Raw genomic sequence first — 20,049 nt, 5'->3', positions numbered from 1 at the left:
GAAAGAGTAGAACTAGGTGATAAAAGGAAGAAAGGAAGAAATATACTTTGAGCTCTATAGTGTGTCATATTAGTTAAGGCAATTAAATAACAATTAAGCAACTAGGATAATTGGTTAGGGTGATAAGCTACAACAGACAATCCCAGCATTTCAGTGGCTCAACAAAAAAGGTTTCTTTCTTGTTCGGGCAAAATCCAATGCCAGTTGAGCAGCTCTCCTGGTCAGCTGTCTTCAAAGAAGTAATTCAGGCATCTAAGATTCTTCCATGAGTTGGGTTCAACAACCCTGGAGTTTTTCACTTCGCTTTCTATCCATAGGGAAGAGAGAGAGAGCTTGGATAGTTATGCAGTATGTTTTATTGCCTTGCCTGAAAATGCCATACATCGCTTCTGCTTATATTTTGTCAGACATGGTTCCATCTTAAACTCAGAGGAAACTGGGAAATACAGTCTTCCTGTGGACCAGGAAGACAAAACTGGATTGATTGAGCATCTAACACACATGATTCTCAGTATTATCTCCTGCTTTTTTGCTTCTTTCCTTGCTAGGGTCTTTCTGTAGGAACAAACTCAGAAAAGGAGATAACCTCTTACATTTCATTTACTTGTTTATCCCATCCTTCTAAAAATTTTAAAGGTGTTAGCTGGTTTAACGTTCTTTCTTGGGAGACATATTATCAGGATGACAAACTAATAAAGCCCAAATCCACTTCTGGGTGGCAAATGTTCCACATAAATGAACAACAACAACAAAAAGAAATGTAAAAAATTGATATAAACAACAGCTTCCTAAAGTGCAGTGCTTTCTGCTTGTCTTGGCATCACTTTCAGTTAATTTAAGCAATGTCCTATATTGCTGTGTTTAAATATTTCTAATTAGCCAGAAATTTCTCATGATATTTAGATCATTACAAGTCTAATTGAAACATCCCTTTTCTCCAAAGACTGGCATTTTCTCTTTCTTTAAGCAGCTTTATTGATATATAATTTCCATACCACAGAGTTCATCCATTGTAAGCCTACAGTTAAGTGATTTTTATTAAATTTCTAGGGTTGTCCAGATATCACCGTATTCACATTTTAGAACATTTCCAACACTCCCCAAATTTCTCTTATGTCCTTTTGCCGTTAATCTCTTCTCCTACCCATACTCCTAGACAGCTGTTGGTCTGCTTTTGTCTCGATAAACCTGCCTTTTCTGGGCATTTTGTATAAATGGAATCATATAACATGTAGTCATCTGTGTCTGGCTTCTTAAAAAAATATAGCATATCTATGGAAATTTTTTCTTTTCCTTTTGCATTAATTTCCAGAAGGAAATAAGATGAAAGCTGAGCATGAAGGTGGAAAACGTCTTCCAAAGTTGAATCTGGCACCTTCTGGCTTCAGAGACTTATTTGCAGAACAGAGAACTGAGGGAGTTATTTGATCAGGGTATCAGGGCCTGCTTTTTGTGTTCTATCCATACTTTATCTTACATTTCCTTCCATATATTCCATCTGATCAGCCATGGAGAGTCATCTCCATATTCTTTCTCCTGGGAATACAGTGATTCTTTTCCAGGACACAGATGCCAGCAGATTTTCTAAGCCTGATAAAAGATTTTCTATTCAGAGCCACCAAAAGCAGCATCGAGAGGAAGTGCACACAGCAAAGATGCGTTCCCCACTTTGATCACAGAATAGAAAGAATATAACCGGTTTAAATCAATATTTAGGTCAAAAGCCAAGATTGGATTTTGAAAAATCAATTTTGAATTCTCGTGATAAATCTTTAACATACTAAGGAAGTTAGTTTTGGTGAAAGCATCAGAGAAAGAATACATAGTGCCCACTAGTTGCACAGGAGTTGAATAGAAACAAAACAAAACAAAACAAAACACAAGCTCTTCAAACTAATCTAAGTCCTTTAATGCTGAGGTGTATAGATGTGTACCCAGGGTAATGTAGAGTCACAAAGTATATGTGATACATTTTCTTGAAGTTAATTGTTGATGTGGAGTAAAAACTTGAATTGAAAGCAAAGTGATATATGATGCGGAAGAACGCAAATAAACATGAATCTTATTTAACAGATAAATCTTATTCTTATGTTTTAAGAAAAAAACATGAGAATTCAAAGACCTCTCATTTTTATTGTGTATCTTCTCTGTTCCATTCCCACCATTATTGGTGCTTGGGTAGAAAAGTTTGAGAAGACTATACAACTAAATTAGGAGATAAAACAGGTACAGGTGACTAGAACTTCTAAACCCCTCTTCTCACATACATATCAGAGTTCATAGTTCAACCTGTTATAGAATCTCAGGTTGTTTCTGTAATCTCAAGTTGTGCGGATCCTGTCTCTTACACAGTTTTTCATTGGAAGAGTACAAGAAATAAGATTGACTTGCAGCCTGAGCGTGAGAGGGAAGGACTTTCCACTTACTCCTGAGCTCCAGCTGGCATTTCAGTAGCTGTCATAGGGTGTTATTGCTCAAGTTGCAACGCAAAAACTTTTTTCTCTTGAAGGGACATAGTGAATTAAACTTTAAGCTTGTATATAAGTTCATGAATTTTTCCAGTTAACTCTTTTTTAGAATGCCTGTTCTGTGAAAAGTCAGTCAGGTAACATACTGAATGACATCATCTGTTTTTTTTTTTTTCCTGTTCATCTGCCTCAAAATATTGTTCGTTCAGGGAAATGGCTATTTCCAAGGGTTTGTGTGACTGTCTTTTTAATGGCAAGAAGAACATGAAGGAGGACCATCTTCCAGTGTGAGGAGAAAACAACTGGACATGATAGAGGGCAGTGATCACAAGACAAAAGCCTTTTTCCTTTTGGCTTTCTTGGCTGGCCCTTCTGTCAGTAACTGACACAGCTCCATGACAAGGGTTTCCAAGAAGCAGAAACAATTTTCTAATCAGGTTCTCTGCCTTTCTCCCTTTCTTACTTTCTCTTTTCCAGTACTTTGTCTCTCCCCATAATATCTATGATATACTTATCATTACTCATTCCAAATATTACTACCCCTGCTCTCCAAATCCTGCAAGAATACCACACCGTAAACTCTTCTCAGGCTGTTATCACCAAACATTTATTAGAGACTGTGCCAGTCAAAGTCTTTGGTTGAATTGGGGATATGCTGTGTTTGATTCATCTGCCAGGGATATTTCAAAATAAGTAGTAAGGAAATTTCCAATTTAGAACTGACTTTAAAACTGCGAAACAGCAACAGAGTTGGCAGTCATCATGGTGGATTGAACTCCAGGGTGACCTGGAGCACAGCTAAAGAAAACAGGGCTGCTTTCTGGGAATTTCTGGAGGAAATCACTCATTCCTATGGTTCCAGTTCCATGAGGCTGGCAGTACCTGAGAGGCATGCAGTTCTGAAAACAGGTATGAACTTCTTGTTGGTCTCGTGGGTGTTTGCTCAAATGAAAGTCTGTAAAATGGTTTGTTGTCTTTAACCTTGTCTGATTGTGACTGCCCTATGATCTCCTAGCCCCTCCTTCATCCCATCCCTTTTAAGCTGTGTGCTGTATGAGTGAATACAGTGACCTCATATTGATTAAATGAGTATAGTATGAATGAATATAGTGAACACAAATTAATGAATATCAGTTTCCCGCTTTTTTCCAATCTTTCTCTCTCAAAGGCTAATTCCTCTGTGTGTGGCCGTTCTCTCAGTCTTTCTGGAAAGGAGGGCATATATCACATGAAAGTTGTGAGGAAATCGTGAGTTTTGTGTATATGCCTGACTATTTAGGTATATGTAGAGCTCCCCCCAGTTTCTTTGAGCTTGAAGCCTTACTAATTTACCTGTGATAAGATTAATTTTTTCCTTCTTTGACATACAAAAATATACTGACCTTAAAACAATGAAGTGCCACAATGGAGTCATTTGTGTCTGAGAACAGCTTTTATAATCTTGTCCACTTCCCACAGACTCTGTTATCTTTGAGTCATAGAGAGGCACAGTAGCTGCAAGAAAATAACATCACAAGGATGTTATATATCTCCAAATCATACCTCTGAAAGCTACTAGTATTTACTAAATATTCCTTCTCTTGCACTTGCTCTGCCTCGCACCTGTTTTTTGCTTTTTGCCTTCGCTTCTCTGCTTTGGGTTTCCAGGCAGACTCAATGCCAGTGTTTTGGCAAAGTCAACAGGGTGTGGGTGGTTCTTGCTTAATTTAGGCATTAAAATTTATTACACTAGACTTCTGGTTTTCTTCGCTTTTTCTCTGTCTTCCCTGTCTGTGGTACCAGAATAAGTGACATCATCTTTAGGCCTGCTTCATCTAGAAATCCCAGAGCTGACTTGTTGAGCTTATCCCTTTAACTCAGAAACACTTACCTCAGGTCAACCAGGAAGGCTGACTTCTTCATTATGAAGCCTCTGCGAAGGAAACTGTAGAACCTCTCTGGTATCCGTTCCAAGATTTGGATCCACCGTTGCTGTCAGCCTGATCATACTATACTTCTCTTAGTAGAGTTTTAGTGAAGATGGAAAAAATCACAAAGCAGAATCTTATATCCAATAACGCATTATTCTTTATCCAACTAACGACATCACACCTGAGGCTTTGTATTTCTTTATGGAATGATTATGGTGTACTTCAACTTTTACCAAAACCTGAATTTTAAAAGGTAACACATAATTTTGTTTCTCTTTGGAATGTTTTATATTTCTTGTGACATATAAAATACCTCACGTGTAAGTTTGTTCATAGTATCAATAATAGGCAGATTTGACTGTGATAGTAGGATGCTTCCTAAACATTGAATATTACAAAGAGCAAAAGCACTCTGGAGCCAGATAGGCTGGGCTCAGCCCTTTCTATACCACTAACGAGTTTTGTGCCTGTGGACAAATTACTTTAACCCTGAGTTTCCTCAGTTGTAAAACGCGCATAATTATAGTATCTGAGTCTTTGAGTAAGAACAGGAGCTAGAACGTAACATGTGCTAAATGTGTGGTGATGGTGATGGTTTTGGTGATGATGAGGATGACTTGTACTAGCAGAGTATGTCAACTGAAAAGATGATCTTTTGAGAACTCTTTTTGTTCAAGAATGGATACCTATGTATTCTTAAAGCCATTCTTGGAAGCTTAATAGATGCCTGTAAAATGAGCATCCTACTTCCTTCAGTCTGTTACTCAGGGCAATAATAAACTCTTTTCAAGGCCATCAAAGTTGCATTGGATTCTGCATCAATAGCATTACTAATACTGTTGATGAGAACATCACATGGGTTGTTTTTTTTTTCCCTCAGTGCATTATGATAAACAAATACTTGATGTTAACCCAGAACTAATGAAAATATTTTGGTTTCATGAGTTCTTCTGTTTTTGTCTTGGAGACTCTGATATCATTTTAATAAAAGCTTAATAGTGTTCTAAAATGAAAATATTATCTTTAAAGTGCACAGATATGATTCAATGATATCATATTTGTGACTTTAATATCTTCTAATATCAATTTTGTATAATCTAAACAGGAACTAAAATAAAAGAGTCAGAGAAATAAGAGTTTTTGCAGCAAGGGTACAGATTTCTGGCTAAGAACATTACTGTCTGTCTGGCTTCCTTGGCACATTCCTGGCATGGATTTAAAAGTCATCAAGTTTATTCAGACCATTGTGAGAAAGGAGGGCTAGATCACCAAGAGGAGAAGAGAATCATCCCCTTCTTAGGAGATCTTGTATTTTGGTTTCAACCAGTTTGTTGAGGCATAGCCTAAGTCCGTATGTTAAGAGATTCACATGTGGACCTTTGGGTAATTGAAATTACACATATTCCATACACATACACAAAGGCTGGTGGTTCAGGCCTTATCAGATTTATACATGATGCCCAGAGAAGTAGAGAATTAATGACCATTTAGCAGTTAGAACTGCAGTACCATCCATCCCCAAATTCTGAGAATGTCCTTTGAGCACAGGTTAAAAGAGAGAAAAACAGAAGAAGGAACGTCTCTTTCAGTGGCTTTAGCTAAGACCACTTTTTCTGTGATTTGAAACTGATCCCTGGGCTCTAACATGCAAATCTATCACCTTTTGGTCTGCTTTTCTTGTGTACAGTGGGCTCCTGGTATGGAAAAGTCCACTCAGGAAAGTATTTTAACATTTGTAATCCATCTGGATTTTAGAAAGGCTAAAGGGATTGGGATCAAGCACCCAATCAACGAGTAGATAGAAGTGAGATTGAAGCATTATATTATAAATAAGTGGCTTCCCAAGGAGAGTGTTTTGTCTCATAAAAGGAAGAAGCAGAGGAAATAGCAAAGGAGATGGAAAAAACAAAGAAGTTAACAACACACTTCACAAAGTATATAGATATAAGCAAAGTTGATAGAGTTATTGAATTCTAGAAAAGGTTGATAAATAAAGGAGTAAAATTTCTCTATCTTAACATCCTAAAAATGAGCAAACGCCTTGCCAATTTAGGAATGATCTATGGTGAACTGAACTGTCTGGCAAGAGCGGCAATATAGACTCCTAGAACTGTTTACAATCACAGTTCAAGCCACTGTACTTTTCCATGAAATTAGTGTACATAGTTTGGAGATATGTGCATACATATAGTGATATCTTATGTCAACACAGCCTAAAATTTTTATGCTGATATCTGGCCACTGTAGGATTTTCATGACCTGAAGCTACCTTGGACATAGTGTATACTTAAAAAGTAATTAAGTCACTGAGGTAATGAATTGTACCCACTTCTCTACCTTAATTTATTATTTTTACAAGTACTCTTAGGGATTGATACAGAGATACAAGCCAGAAAAATATAAACTACAACTCTTTGTTTTGTTGTCATTCTAAAAGGAAGAAAAAAATGACTGGAGTGAATTTGTTCTTTTATCCCTAATAATCTGAAAGAATAAATATTATTTTCTCTGTAAAGCAGGGAATTTCAGACAAAATGAAGGTTTTCATGAAATCCAGTTTGTCCAGGCTTTGGTTGGAGTCAGAAGAATTTCATGAAGGAAGGTGAATGTGTATCAGTAAATATTACATGTTGTCACTCTTTGTTCACTTATTCGATGAACATTTACTGAGAGTTAACTGGGTTCCAGGTGTTGATGTCAGTTTTAGGGATTTATACTATGGATTTCCAAGGAAAATGCAGAAGGAATCCTCATAGACTAGGCACACACCCATTTTCCCCTCATTTTCTGTTTCTCTTAGAGAAACTGAAACTCAGATGTATGTACCTTTAAAATCCAGATGAGTTTCTCATAGATTTTATTCAGCAGTGGTTCATTTCAGTATTCCATTCAACATAATGGTTTCTTTTCTTCACAATGTATGTATGTTCCTAGTGCTGAGGCCCTGAACACTGGGTCTCCTCAGTCACGTCTTTTTCCTTATTTCCTTTTTCTGTTTTGGCTTGTCCTCCTGCATCTGACCACCTGCTTAGAGCCATACAAAACGTCAACAGCTGATGTTTCAGGCGCTGTAATTTTGACTATAAATGGTGTTTCTGTTTTTTCTTCTACAGTTTGAAAATGTCTTTTTATGCTCTGATCCATTTTATTTGTCTAATTGCCGCAGTAAGGTTTACAAGGTGACAAGTTCGCTAAGTATTAGTGTTAGGCACAGTTTATATTTAGGAACAGTTTATATTTTGAAAATTAGGAAGGATCACTTTATCGATGAGGTATAGTACGTGTAGTAACCATTTGGCAAGTTAACATTACCAACCAAACCCTTTATTCCTGTTTGATAACGAGATAAATGCATCAGTGAATGTACTTCTTTTTTGTTGCTTTTCACTAGATAGTATGTATAGTGCAGCAGGTTTCACTCATACGTTATTTAGGAGAAGACTATAATTTGAATTATAGAATTTCTGGAACAGTTAACCACAAAGTGCAAGTCTCCCTACTGATTCAGAGCATCTCAACACACAGAGTTTTTCTCAGTTTTAGAATCAATTTTTGGAAGAAAACTTAGACACCAGGGGATGTTGTTTCTGAAAGAAACAGAGTAATTTTCTGGCTGTTCTGTTGATTATGTAACTAAAATCACACGGCTTTCTAACTGGATGTTTATTAGAAGTTGGAGAAATAAATCTTAAAGGGGACGTTTACATTTTCCTTCTGAAGACGAAATAGTTTCAGAGTAAATCTGATTATATAATATTTGTATACAAAGCAATTTTGCTGTCATCCCAAAAGCCTTGTGAAAGCAAGAGGTATATGGTGCTTAGTTATAGTAATCTAAGTCTTCCTGAATGGCTGACATTATATTGCAATAGGAAAATGTTAAAAGGCATGTGTTCTAAAAGAGAGACAAAATGTAATAGAGATCGTAATCCCCTGAAGCAAAGTCTTTGAACGGTTATGAGCTCAGGATCCTCCCAGTAGACCTGTCGGGGGCATATATTTAAATATTAACATATTACGAATGGGGAAGCCAAGGCTTGTGGAAGGTGCGTGCATCGCATAAGGTCTCAGGGTGATTAGTGTCAGGCAGGAGTCTTCAAAAATTTCATTTTCTGATTCTTAATCAAATGAACACTATTTGTCACCTAAGTTGTAGTCTTTTAATGATGCTACGAGACATGATTTTCTTCAGAATTAGTTTTAAAAAATGCAGGGTGGGGGGGTAAACCACTGCAGAGATACCAAATTAGGAAGGATATGGTGACCTAAACTCTTGGTTGTTGGGTGAACAGCATTATGAATAGAGTGAAGTTTAGTTCTGAAGTCTAGGAGATGACAGAGAAATGAAATTCATGTTACCCACAAGTGTGGGCAGGATAAAATCTAAAACAATAAACAGGGGGCTATTCCTCTGTTCTTAAGAAAATAAAAAGTAAGAAAATGAGAAATGTTCAAGGTGGAGAGAAGCAGGGCTGTCTGTTTCCTCTGAGTGGTTTTCCTGTGACAGTCTGTCAGGAAGCCCTTTTCCTTCCAAGAAGAAGGAACTACCCCACTGACCAAAAGGAGGATGCCCCCAGGGGTGGGGTGGTGAGAGAAGCAGAGACAGAAGACAGGAAAGGAGCCGAAGCAGCAGACGGCAACAACATAATGTGTACAAAGTAGACAAAGACCAAGAGAAAGGACACACATGAGTATCTGTGATGGAGCAGCATAAGAGGAATGTGTTCTATCGCTGTAGAAAAATTCTGTATCTTTCTGATCTCACAAAGAAAAAGAAAACACAGTAGAAGGTGAACAAAGACAATATGGTGAAGCCATTGGCCTAGGGGATGGCTAGAGAAGGCTTGCCATCTCCTTATAAGAAGAAATTCATGGTTGAAATTAAAGTCATATTGTATACCTGTCAGTAGTTGGAATGTTTAACTTAACTGTTTGATTCACTGATTGTTATTTACAAGCAAACTCCCTATTTGATAAAGGAACCATTTTAAAAAAAAACTTGCTGATTATCAGAAATAGAAAAGCTAGGTGTTCTATTACCCTAATGACTAGGTAAGTGCCCAGGTACTTATCCATGACTGAGTTTATCCATACCCCTACATACCTGGTAGAATGAGAGTCTCATGATTGACATCTCAAAGGCAAGAAAATTGAACACTAAGTGAAGACACAACCCCATTCTTTCCCCTCGACAAATTTTCCCTGAATGCTTTTCTTCGTTACAGCAAAAATGGATCCTGCTAAGTCCATATACAAGGACATTTGCAATAACAAATTTTAAACCTTTGCTATTGTTATATAAAGTGATAGACTTTACAGATGGCTACTAGTTACAGTAAAAATTATAGCCAAGATTGTTTTCTGCATGCCAGGCTCTGAGATGAGCAGTTTGCTTGCATGATCTTGTTTAATCTTCACCATGGTCTTATAAGGTGTTATTATCCTCATTTTAGACATGAGACTTAATCATGTGAAATGCTTTGCCTGGCCTCACATTCAGTATATCTGACCCCAATGCTGTGCTCCTCATGACCGCACATATTGCCTCTCCAGCTCAGATGCTGACATGTTGATGCTCAAATGAACACAATCAGTGCTCCAGGACAAGGGCTAATGATCCCCACGAAAGACGCTGCATCTAGTCACTAATAAATCCTATTTCTTTAGCTCGTCTTTCTGTAACCTTGACCTTTCCGGAGGCAGGCTTCCTCACCTCAGCTTTATAGACATATTAGTGTCCCATTCTTATTCATAACTAGTCTCTAAGGCACTGCTTAATTCTGTGACAGGAAGGTACTTGGCATTTAGGGATGCATAGAGGATGAATTAGGAATTATCACAGACATAGGGATGACTAAGAAGAGGGTAGTGTTGGAATGCCATAACTGCTAATTGCTGAGTCATCCTCCATGTGCCTGATGCCTAGTTGGTATTCCTTGTCTTGTGTCTCTTTCCATTAGACCCTAGGGCTCTAGTCTCAGCAAACAGATTGTGGTTACCCGACTTCCCCAAACTCTCTTATACCTCCGTTTCTGCATCCATGCTCTACCTTATGCACTTTACCTTATGTGTACCATTTCTGTCTGTATCTCCATAGCCAACTGCTTCTCATCCTTCATGACAGCTCAGGGGTCACCACTCATGCAAAGCCTTCCCTTCCTCAGGCATGTCTAGGTTTGTTCATCTCTAAAGTTCCAGAGCACCCTGAATGCACAACTTTCAGAAGGCTTATCACATTTGTGTTGCTTTATTTGCTTACATGTGTACCTCCTGAACCAATCTTTGGATTCCTCACAGTTTGGGAAAATGTCCTATTCATCATTGTATCTTCACTGTCTGGCCAGTGCCAGACATACAGTTGGCATTAATGCACATTTATTGAATTAATAATTATAAGCCTAATGACTTGAAACTTTGGATGACAAGAGAAATCTCCATGTATGAATACAGATGACTTAGTAAGAGGAAAATTGTTCCATATTTACAAAGAAGGAAATCTCAGCAGATCCAATTAGAATACCATAGATTAACATGTTAAGGATATTTGTCCAGGTCCTAAAGAGAAATATGTTTTCAGAAATCCTTACTAAATACTACTGTGTTAGAAGGCTGACATTTAAAATGAGGAAATGTGGTTTCAAATTGATCTGATTCTTCTTTTGATTGTTCAGAGAAATATCGGAAGCACAGATTGCTTTTGGGCAGTATTGTTCTGTACGTGTCAAATTGTGTAGGTTTTATGTCTCACCCACCCTGGATAGAAACCTATACTCTTTCCTGTATTATTTTTATAGGCCTCTTTAAGCTTCAGACTGATCCTAAAGAGAATGAGGGACATTACTCAGAGCAGAAAAACAAAACAAAAACAAACAACAACAGCATGGGTGGCAGCGTTACCTGGTGGGAAGAAAAGAACTTGTGGGTTCAGTTATACCTGCTCTGCTACTCATTAGCCCTTGTCCCTAAGGCAGTTTCTCTAAGCCATCATTATTAGTAGTAATAGCTGTAACATCATTTGATGAAGAAGAAAAATAATTGAACGGAAGCCTTGCTCCCAACCATGTGATTTTCATCCCAGCATTTAAACGGGCACCAAAACCCGCTGTCACTCCTGTGGCCCTCATGTCTCACAGCTTGGATTGCTCGTTGATCATTTGAACTTGTAACAATAGAAACATCAGTTACCCCAGGCCTCCTGGGTACTTGCCTAACCTTTCTGATTTTTCAAAGGAAATTGCTTCTTTTGTAAAATATTTCACAGGAGACAGGACAGGAATCAGTGTTTGAAGAAGCTGAGTGTGGCCGAGATAACTTCCAGGGTTTTAATGTAGCAGCTGGTATAGAATCTTGTGTGAAATGAATTCAGGGCTTTTTCTCTCACTCCAAGTAAGGTCATATTATTAAGAGTGAGGATCCTCATCTACCAGAGTCACAGGGATCAAGGATTTAGTTTAATGCCAGAGAGGTTAAGCTGTCCCTGGTAAAGCTGAGTGGTACAAGTGCCACGCCTTTATGTTTGCCCATGAAGAGATATATACAGAATAAACAAAAACATCAAAAATGGGCCAGTGTTTAATGAGCATTTATTTTGGGCCACGTATATTTTCCGTTGTTACATGTATTCTATAATCCCACAATTATTATATGCAGTAGGCAGAACCATCTATATAATTTGTGGAGCCTAGTGCAAAATGAAAATGTGAACCCCTTGTTAAAAAAGGAGGAAAGAAGCTTTCCCTTTTCTTTAACACTCTGTCTCTCTCTACCTGTGATGGTGTTTTCCTTTTCTTTTTTTAAAATTTGCCATCTGATATGCTCCCTCAAGCATGAGGATACTCATGGGGTGAGTGCAGACTCTCACAGTCACACAAGACTCCACCCAATGGCTCAGCACAAAGGGCAGAAAGTAGCAGCAGTTGTTTCCTGGGTGAAGGTAGAAAAGAGGGTGGGCAAGCACTCATCCTGAGGGCCAGGACCATGCATGAACGAAGGCTCCCTTTCAACAACACTTAAAAGAAAATTCAAAGATAAAATTCTTTTTTTTTTTTTTGAAATTTATTTTTTTATACAGCAGATTCTTATTAGTCATCAGTTTTATAGATATCAGTGTATACATGTCAATCCCAATCTCCCACTTCATCGCACCACCCACCCACCCCCCTGCCGCTTTCCACCCTTGGTGTCCATATGTTTGTTCCCTATGTCTGTGTCTCAATTTCTGCTCTGCAAACCGGTTCATCTGTACCATTTTTCTAGGTTCCACATATATGTGTTAATATATGTTATTTATTTTTCTCTTTCTGATTACTTCACTCTGTATGACAGTCTCTAGGTCCATCCACGTCTCAACAAATGACCCAATCTCATTCTTTTTATGGCTGAGTAATATTCCATTGTATATATGTACCACATCTTCTTTATCCATTCGTCTGTCGATGGGCATTTAGGTTGCTTCCAAGACCTGGATGTTGTAAATAGTGCTGCAGTGAACATCAGGGTGCATGTGTCTTTTTGAATTATGGTTTTATCTGGGTACATCCCCAGTAGTGGGATTGCTGGATCATATGGTAATTCTATTTTTAGTTTTTTAAGGAACCTCCATACTGTTCTCCATAGTGGCTGTATCAACTTACATTCCCATCAACAGTGCAAGAGGGTTCCCCTTTCTCCACACCCCTCCAGCATTTGTAGTTTGTAGATTTTCTGATGATACCCATTCTAACTGGTGTGAGGTGATACCACATTGTAGTTTTGATTCGCATTTCTCTAATAATTAGTGATGCTGAGCACCTTTTCATGTGCTTCTTGGCCATCTGTATGTCTTCTTTGGAGAAATGTCTGTGTAGGTCTTCTGCCCATTTTTGGATTGGGTTGTTTGTTTTTTTTTAATATTGAGCTGCATGAGCTGTTTATATATTTTGGAGATTAATCCTTTGTCCATTGATTTGTTTGCAAATACTTTCTCCCATTCTGAGGGTTTTCTTTTCATCTTGTTTATGGTTTCCTTTGCTGTGCAAAAGCTTTGAAGTTTCATTAGGTCCCATTTGTCTATTTCTGTTTCTATTTCCATTACTCTAGGAGGCGGATCAAAAAAGATCGTGCTGTGATTTACGTCATAGAGTGTTCTTCCTATGTTTTCCTCTAGGAGTTTTATAGTGTCCGGTCTTACATTTAGGTCTTGAAAACATTTTGAGTTTATTTTTGTGTATGGTGTTAGGGAGTGTTCTAATTTCATTCGTTTACATGTAGCTGTCCAGTTTTCCCAGCACGACTTGTTGAAGAGACTGTTTTTTCTCCATTGTATATCCTTGCCTCCTTTGTCATAGATTAGTTGACCATAGGTGCATGGGTTTATCTCTGGGCTTTCTATCTTGTTCCAGTGATCTATGTTTCTGTTTTGGAGCCAGTACCATATTGTCTTGATTAGTGTAACTTTGGAGTATAGTCTGAAGTCAGGGAGTCTGATTCCTCCAGCTCCGTTTTCTTCCCTCAAGACTGCTTTGGCTATTCAGAGTCTTTTGTGTCTCCATACAAATTTTAAGATTTTTTTGTTCTAGTTCTGTAAAAAATGCCACTGGTAATTTGATAGGGATTGCATTGGATCTGTAGATTGCTTTGGGTAGTATAGTCATTTTCACAATATTGATTCTTCCAATCCAAGAACATGGTATATCTCTCCATCTGTTGGTATCATCTATAATTTCTTTCATCAGTGTATTATAGTTTTCTGCATACACGTCTTTTGTCCACCTAGGTAGGTTTATTCCTAGGTACTTTATTCTTTTTGTTGCAGTGACAAATGGGAGTGTTTTCCTTAATTTCTCTTTCAGATTTTTCATCATTAGTGTATAGGAATGCAAGAGATTTCTGTGCATAGATTTTGTATCCTGCAACTTTACCAGATTCATTGATTAGCTCTAGTAGTTTTCTGGTGGCATCTTTAGGATTCTCTATGTATAGTATGATGTCATCTGCAAACAGTGACAGTTTTATTTCTTTTTTTTCCAATCTGTATTCCTTTTATTTCTTTTTCTTCTCTGATTGCTGTGGCTAGCACTTCCAAAACTATGTTGAATAATAGTGGGGAGAGTAGACATCATTGTCTTGTTCCTGATTTTAGAGGAAATGCTTTCAGTTTTTCACCACTGAGAATGATGTTTGCTGTGCGTTTGTCCTATATGGCCTTTATTATGTTGAGGTAGGTTCCCTCTAGGCACACTTTCTGGAGAGTTTTTATCATAAATGGGTACTGAATTTTGTCAAAAGCTTTCTCTGCATCTATTGGGATGATCATATTCTTTTTATTCTTCAATTTGTTAATATGGTGTATCACATTGATTGATTTGTGTATATTGAAGAATCCTTGCATCCCTGGGATAAATCCCACTTGATCATGGTGTATGATCCTTTTAATGTGTTGTTGGATTCTGTTCACTAGTGTTTTGTTGAGGATTTTTGCATGTATATTCATCAGTGATATTGGTCTGTAATTTTCTTTTTTTGTAGTATCTTTGTCTAGTTTTGGTATCAGGGTGATGGTGGCCTCATAGAATGAGTTTGGGAGTGCTCCTTCCTCTGCAACTTTTTGGCAGAGTTTGAGAAGGATGGGTGTTAGCTCTTCTCTAAATGTTTGATAGAATTCACCTGTGAAGCCATCTGGTCCTGGACTTTTGTTTGCCGGAAGATTTTTAATCACAGTTTCAATTTCATTACTTGTGATTGGTCTGTTCATATTTTCTTTTTCTTCCTGTTTCAGTCCTGGAAGGTTATACCTTTCTAAGAATTTATCCAGTTCTTCTAGGTTGTCCATTTTATTGGCATAGAGTTGCTTGTAGTAGTCTCTTAGGATGCTTTGTATTTCTGTGGTGTCTGTTTTAACTTCTCATTTTTCATTTCTAATTTTATTGATTTGAGTCCTCTCTCTCTTTTTCTTGATGAGTCTGGCTAATGGTTGATGAATTTTGTTTATCTTCTCAAAGAACCAGCTTTTAGTTTCATTGATCTTTGCTGTTGTTTTCTTTGTTTCTATTTCATTTATTTCTGCTCTGATCTTTATGATTTCGTTCCTTCTGCTAACTATGGGTTTTGTTTGTTCTTCTTTCTCTAGTTCCTTTAGGTGTAACGTTAGATTGTTTATTTGAGATTTTTCTTGTTTCTTGAGGTAGCCTTGTATAGCTATAAACTTTCCTCTTAGAACTGCTTTTGCTGCATCCCATAGGTTTTGGATCATCGTGTTTTCATTGTCATTTATCTCTAGGTATTTTTTGATTTCCTCATCAATTTCTTCAGTGATCTCTTGGTTATTTAGTAACATATTGTTTAGCCTCCATGTGTTTGTGTTTTTTAGGTTTTTTCCCTGTAATTGATGTCTAATCTCATAGCGTTGTGGTCAGAAAAGATGCTTGATATGATTTCAATTTTCTTAAATTTACTGAGGCTTGATTTGTGACACAAGATGTGATCTATCCTGGAGAATGTTCCATGCGCACTTCAGAAGAAAGAGTAATCTGCTGTTTTTGGATGGAATGTCCTATAAATATCAATTAAATCTATCTGGGCTGTTGTGTCATTTAAAGCTTCTGTTTCCTTATTTATTTTCACTCTGGATGATCTGTCCATTGGTGTAAGTGAGGTGTTAAAGTCCCCCACTATTATTGTGTTACTGTCGATTTGCTCTTTTATAGTTGTTAGCAGTTGCCTTATGTATTGAGGTGCTCCTATTTTGGGTGCATATATATTTATAACTGTTATATCTTCTTGGATTGATCCCTTGATCATTATGTAGTGTCCTTCCTTGTCTCTTGTAGCATTCTTTATTTTAATGTCTATTTTATCTGATATGAGTATTGCTACTGCAGCTTTCTTTTGATTTCCATTTGCATGGAATATCTTTTTCCATCCCCTCACTTTCAGTCTGTATGTGTCCCTAGGTCTGAAGTGAGTCTCTTGTAGATAGCATATATGTGGGTCTTGTTTTTGTATCCATTCAGCCAGTCTGTGTCTTTTGGTTGGAGCATTTAATCCATTCACGTTTAAGGTAATTATTGATATGTGTGTTCCTATGACCATTTTCTTAATTGTTTTGGGTTTGTTTTTGTAGGTCCTTTTCTTCTCTTGTGTTTCCCACTTAGAGAAGTTCCTTTAGCATTTGTTGTAGAGCTGGTTTGTTGGTGCTGAATTCTCTTAGCTTTTGCCTATTTGTAAAGCTTTTGATTTTTTCATCAAATCTGAATGAGGTCCTTGCAGGGTAGAGTAATCTTGCTTGTAGGTTCTTGCCTTTCATCACTTTAAGTATATCATGCCACTCCCTTCTGGCTTGTAGAGTTTCTGCTGAGAAATCAGCTTTTAACCTTATGGGAGTTCCCTTTTATGTTATTTGTCATTTTTCCCTTGCTGCTTTTAATAATTTTTCTTTGTCTTTAATTTTTGCCAATTTGATTACTATGTGTCTTGGCATGTTTCTCCTTGGGTTTATCCTGTATGGGGCTCTGTGCACTTCCTGGACTTGGGTGGCTATTTCCCTTCCCATGTTAGGGAAGTTTTCGACTATAATCTCTTCAGAGATTTTCTCGGGCCCTCTCTCTCTCTCTCTCTCTCTTCTCCTTCTGGGACCCCTATAATGTGAATGTTGTTGGGTTTAATGTTCTCCCAGAGGTCTATTAGGCTGTCTTCATTTCTTTTCATTCTTTTTTCCTTATGCTGTTCCACGGCAGTGAATTCCACCATTCTGTCTTCCAGGTCACTTATCTGTTCTTCTGCCTCAGTTATTCTGCTATTGATTCCTTCTAGTGTAGTTTTCATTTCAGTTATTGTTATTGTTCATCTCTGTTTGTTTGTTCTTTAATTCTTCTAGGTCTTTGTTAAACATTTCTTGCATCTTCTCGATCTTTGCCTCCATTCTTTTTCCGAGGTCCTGGATCATCTTCACTATCATTATTCTGAATTCTTTTTCTGGAAGGTTGCCTATCTCCATTTCATTTAGTTGTTTTTCTGGGGTTTTATCTTGTTCCTTCATCTGGTACATAGCCCTCTGCCTTTTCATCTTGTCTATCTTTCTATGAATGTGGTTATTGTTCCACAGGCTGCAGGATTGTAGTTCTTGCTTCTGCTGTCTGCCCTCCCCCACCTTATTTTTGAGCCTCTGATATTTCTTAGCTCATATCTTTATTTCAGCTGGAAGACCTTCCTTCTCAGATTCTCACACTGAAGCTGCTTTTTGATGTTCAAAGATAAAATTCTTAAGAATTTTAAGACAGCTATTGCCCATCTTTGAGCCCCAAACCAACAGGGTGCTCTGTGACTCTACTGGTTGCATGCCTGTTAAGTTGGCCCTAGAAATAGATAAAATTATTATTTGAATTTCACGGATGAGGAAACTTCAGTTATCAGAAAGAAGGTTTGTTTTTTTGGTGGCATAATTGTCCACCATTTAATTACTAAAACATATTATAGACAACTTGACTTGTTCTAAAATTTGGTAGACTTTTAACAATGCATTTTGTACGTCCTAATTGCTCCTGGATGTCTTCCCTCATGGCCAAGGACACATTATGAATCATATTAACTATCCTTTCCGGAGAGGTTTGCACAGTGGCATACAACAATGCATCACATTTTCCTGGCCAACAGAACCATGCTTTATTTTGCAATGTCAGTGTTGAAGGGACTGAAGTTTTTGGCATAATTTTGTTAGTAAAAATCAGTTCTCCCTGAGTGGGTATGATCAGTAATCACACATGCCCTGTTATGACGTCTTCACTTCCCTTTCCTAAGGATTATCTTCCTCTGGTGCCCAGTTGTGAATGGAAGGTCAAACTGCGAGTCCAGTTTTACTGAACTTCAGCCTTTAAAAGCCTAAATTGCCATATCATTGCTCTGGTGGAGCATCAGTAACTAGGAAACAGAATTTGGAGTTTATCACACTAATGTACCATTGCTGCAGAAGTCCCTTGGACTAAATAAGAAGGAAAAAAGAGAAACATTCTAGAAATAATTGACTATTCACCATCTTTAGAATGATGCTACCAGTGCCTTTGTTTCTAATTTGTTATTCTCTATTCACCTTTACCTAATCTAAGATGAATCAAGTAAATCCCCTTCAAAGGGAATGGATGGTGAAAAAACTATTGGGTCCCATCAGAATATTTTAAAGGGAAAGCTTTGTCTTTTCCAACAAGTACCACAGAATCTTTGGAACAGAACAAGAGCAAATTGGTTTCGAGTTAATGACGGTGAAACACTTGCTGTGGCTATTATGACTGCCATTCCTAAGGGCCACCAGGCCATGCCATTTTTCACTGTCTTTCTGGAAAGAATAATTCATGTAGGCTTCCACTGAGAAGCTGGCTTGCCTTGCGCCTGTCTTCCTTGTGTTCTGGGGCGCTGCGGTGGGAGCTGACGCGCTGAGCTATCTGGCTATCTCAGCCTCAGGCTAGCTCTTACCCAAAACAGTAAAAGACAACATCCCTTCAGGGATGTAAGCTAAATTTCTTATAGCATTTGTACTCATGGAAGAGCATTTCCTCATACCTGCAGTATCCTTTGTTCTATGTAACAATATACTTAGTTGTGTCTGATATTATTGTCACCACCTTTGAAGACACATATTCACTCTCCTGGGAGTAGTAATATCCTTCCACTCAAATTGATTTGTACCAGGGAACTGGCTTGCTTAGACCCTCTGTATCCAGGACTGCACAATTACGTGCAGACAGCAAGTGTTTATTGATGAGGATTTCATCAGTTTTTAATGTGATTACTTGTTGGTTTCGCTTTCCCTTCTAAATTACCACTTAATTTATTGTTCAGTTATTATTGATACAAGTGCTATCAGTGAGTAATTCTGTTCATGGCAAGTTCCATGTTTGGGAGGCAGGTTAACTTTCAAACTCACTCTCTTTCGGGAGAGAATCTTGCTTCAACTAAAAATAATGAAGCTCTTCCTTACATATTTGTCTCACAAATGAGAGTCTTTGGCATTGAATAAACCTCACCTCTGAATATTTCCATCAAGACTTAGAAACATGGTGGTCTACTCTAAAAGGTCTAGACAGAGGTTGGCTAACTTTTTCTATAAATGGCCAGATAGTGAATATTTTAAGCTTGTGAGCCATATAGTCTCTGTCACAACAACTCAATTCTCTGTCACAACTCTGTTTTGCCTGTCAAGTACAAAAGCTGCCATAGATGATACGTAAGCTAATGGGCAAGGCTGAGTACCAGTAAAACTTAATTTACTAAAAGAAGCAGCAGGCCAGATTTGGCCTGAGGGCCATAATTTGCCAATCCCTGGACTAGAACCAAAAGAGAGGTACATTTGTAGAAGTTATGTTTGGGAAGTAGACTAAACTATCTGGGATTCCAAGCGATAGGGCAAATGGAAGTTTGAAAAACTATTCATTTAAAGCATTTTTATTCTAGATGCTGGTAATGCAGTGCTAAACAAGACCAGTGCTGCCCAGTCTCACGAGATTTGCATGCTGTTTGAGTCGTTTGTGAACATATAAATACCTAAGTGAGTTCAGATAGTGCCAAATGCAATGAGTAAAATTATATAGAATAAAGTACGTGCCTAGAAGTGGGAGGAAGTACACCTTTAGGTAGGGCCATCCTGGAAGCCTTTTTGAGAAAATGACATTTGAGCTTTGGACATTTGAAACTTGAATGATGAG

At 37.8% G+C, this 20,049-nt stretch overlaps 1 protein-coding gene across 1 annotated transcript in view; it reads left to right on the top strand.

The window, feature by feature from the left end:
- NRXN3 (neurexin 3) overlaps positions 1-20,049 on the top strand; it is a 782,346-nt gene that overhangs the window by 607,218 nt on the left and 155,079 nt on the right. The window lies entirely within an intron of this gene.

Source organism: Lipotes vexillifer, unplaced genomic scaffold, assembly GCF_000442215.2.
Source record: "Lipotes vexillifer unplaced genomic scaffold, Lipotes_vexillifer_v1.1 scaffold542, whole genome shotgun sequence".
In the NCBI taxonomy this organism is placed as follows: Eukaryota; Metazoa; Chordata; class Mammalia; order Artiodactyla; family Lipotidae; genus Lipotes; species Lipotes vexillifer.
Note: the sequence above shows the minus strand (reverse complement) of the source record. Positions and strands in the feature narration are given on the sequence as shown.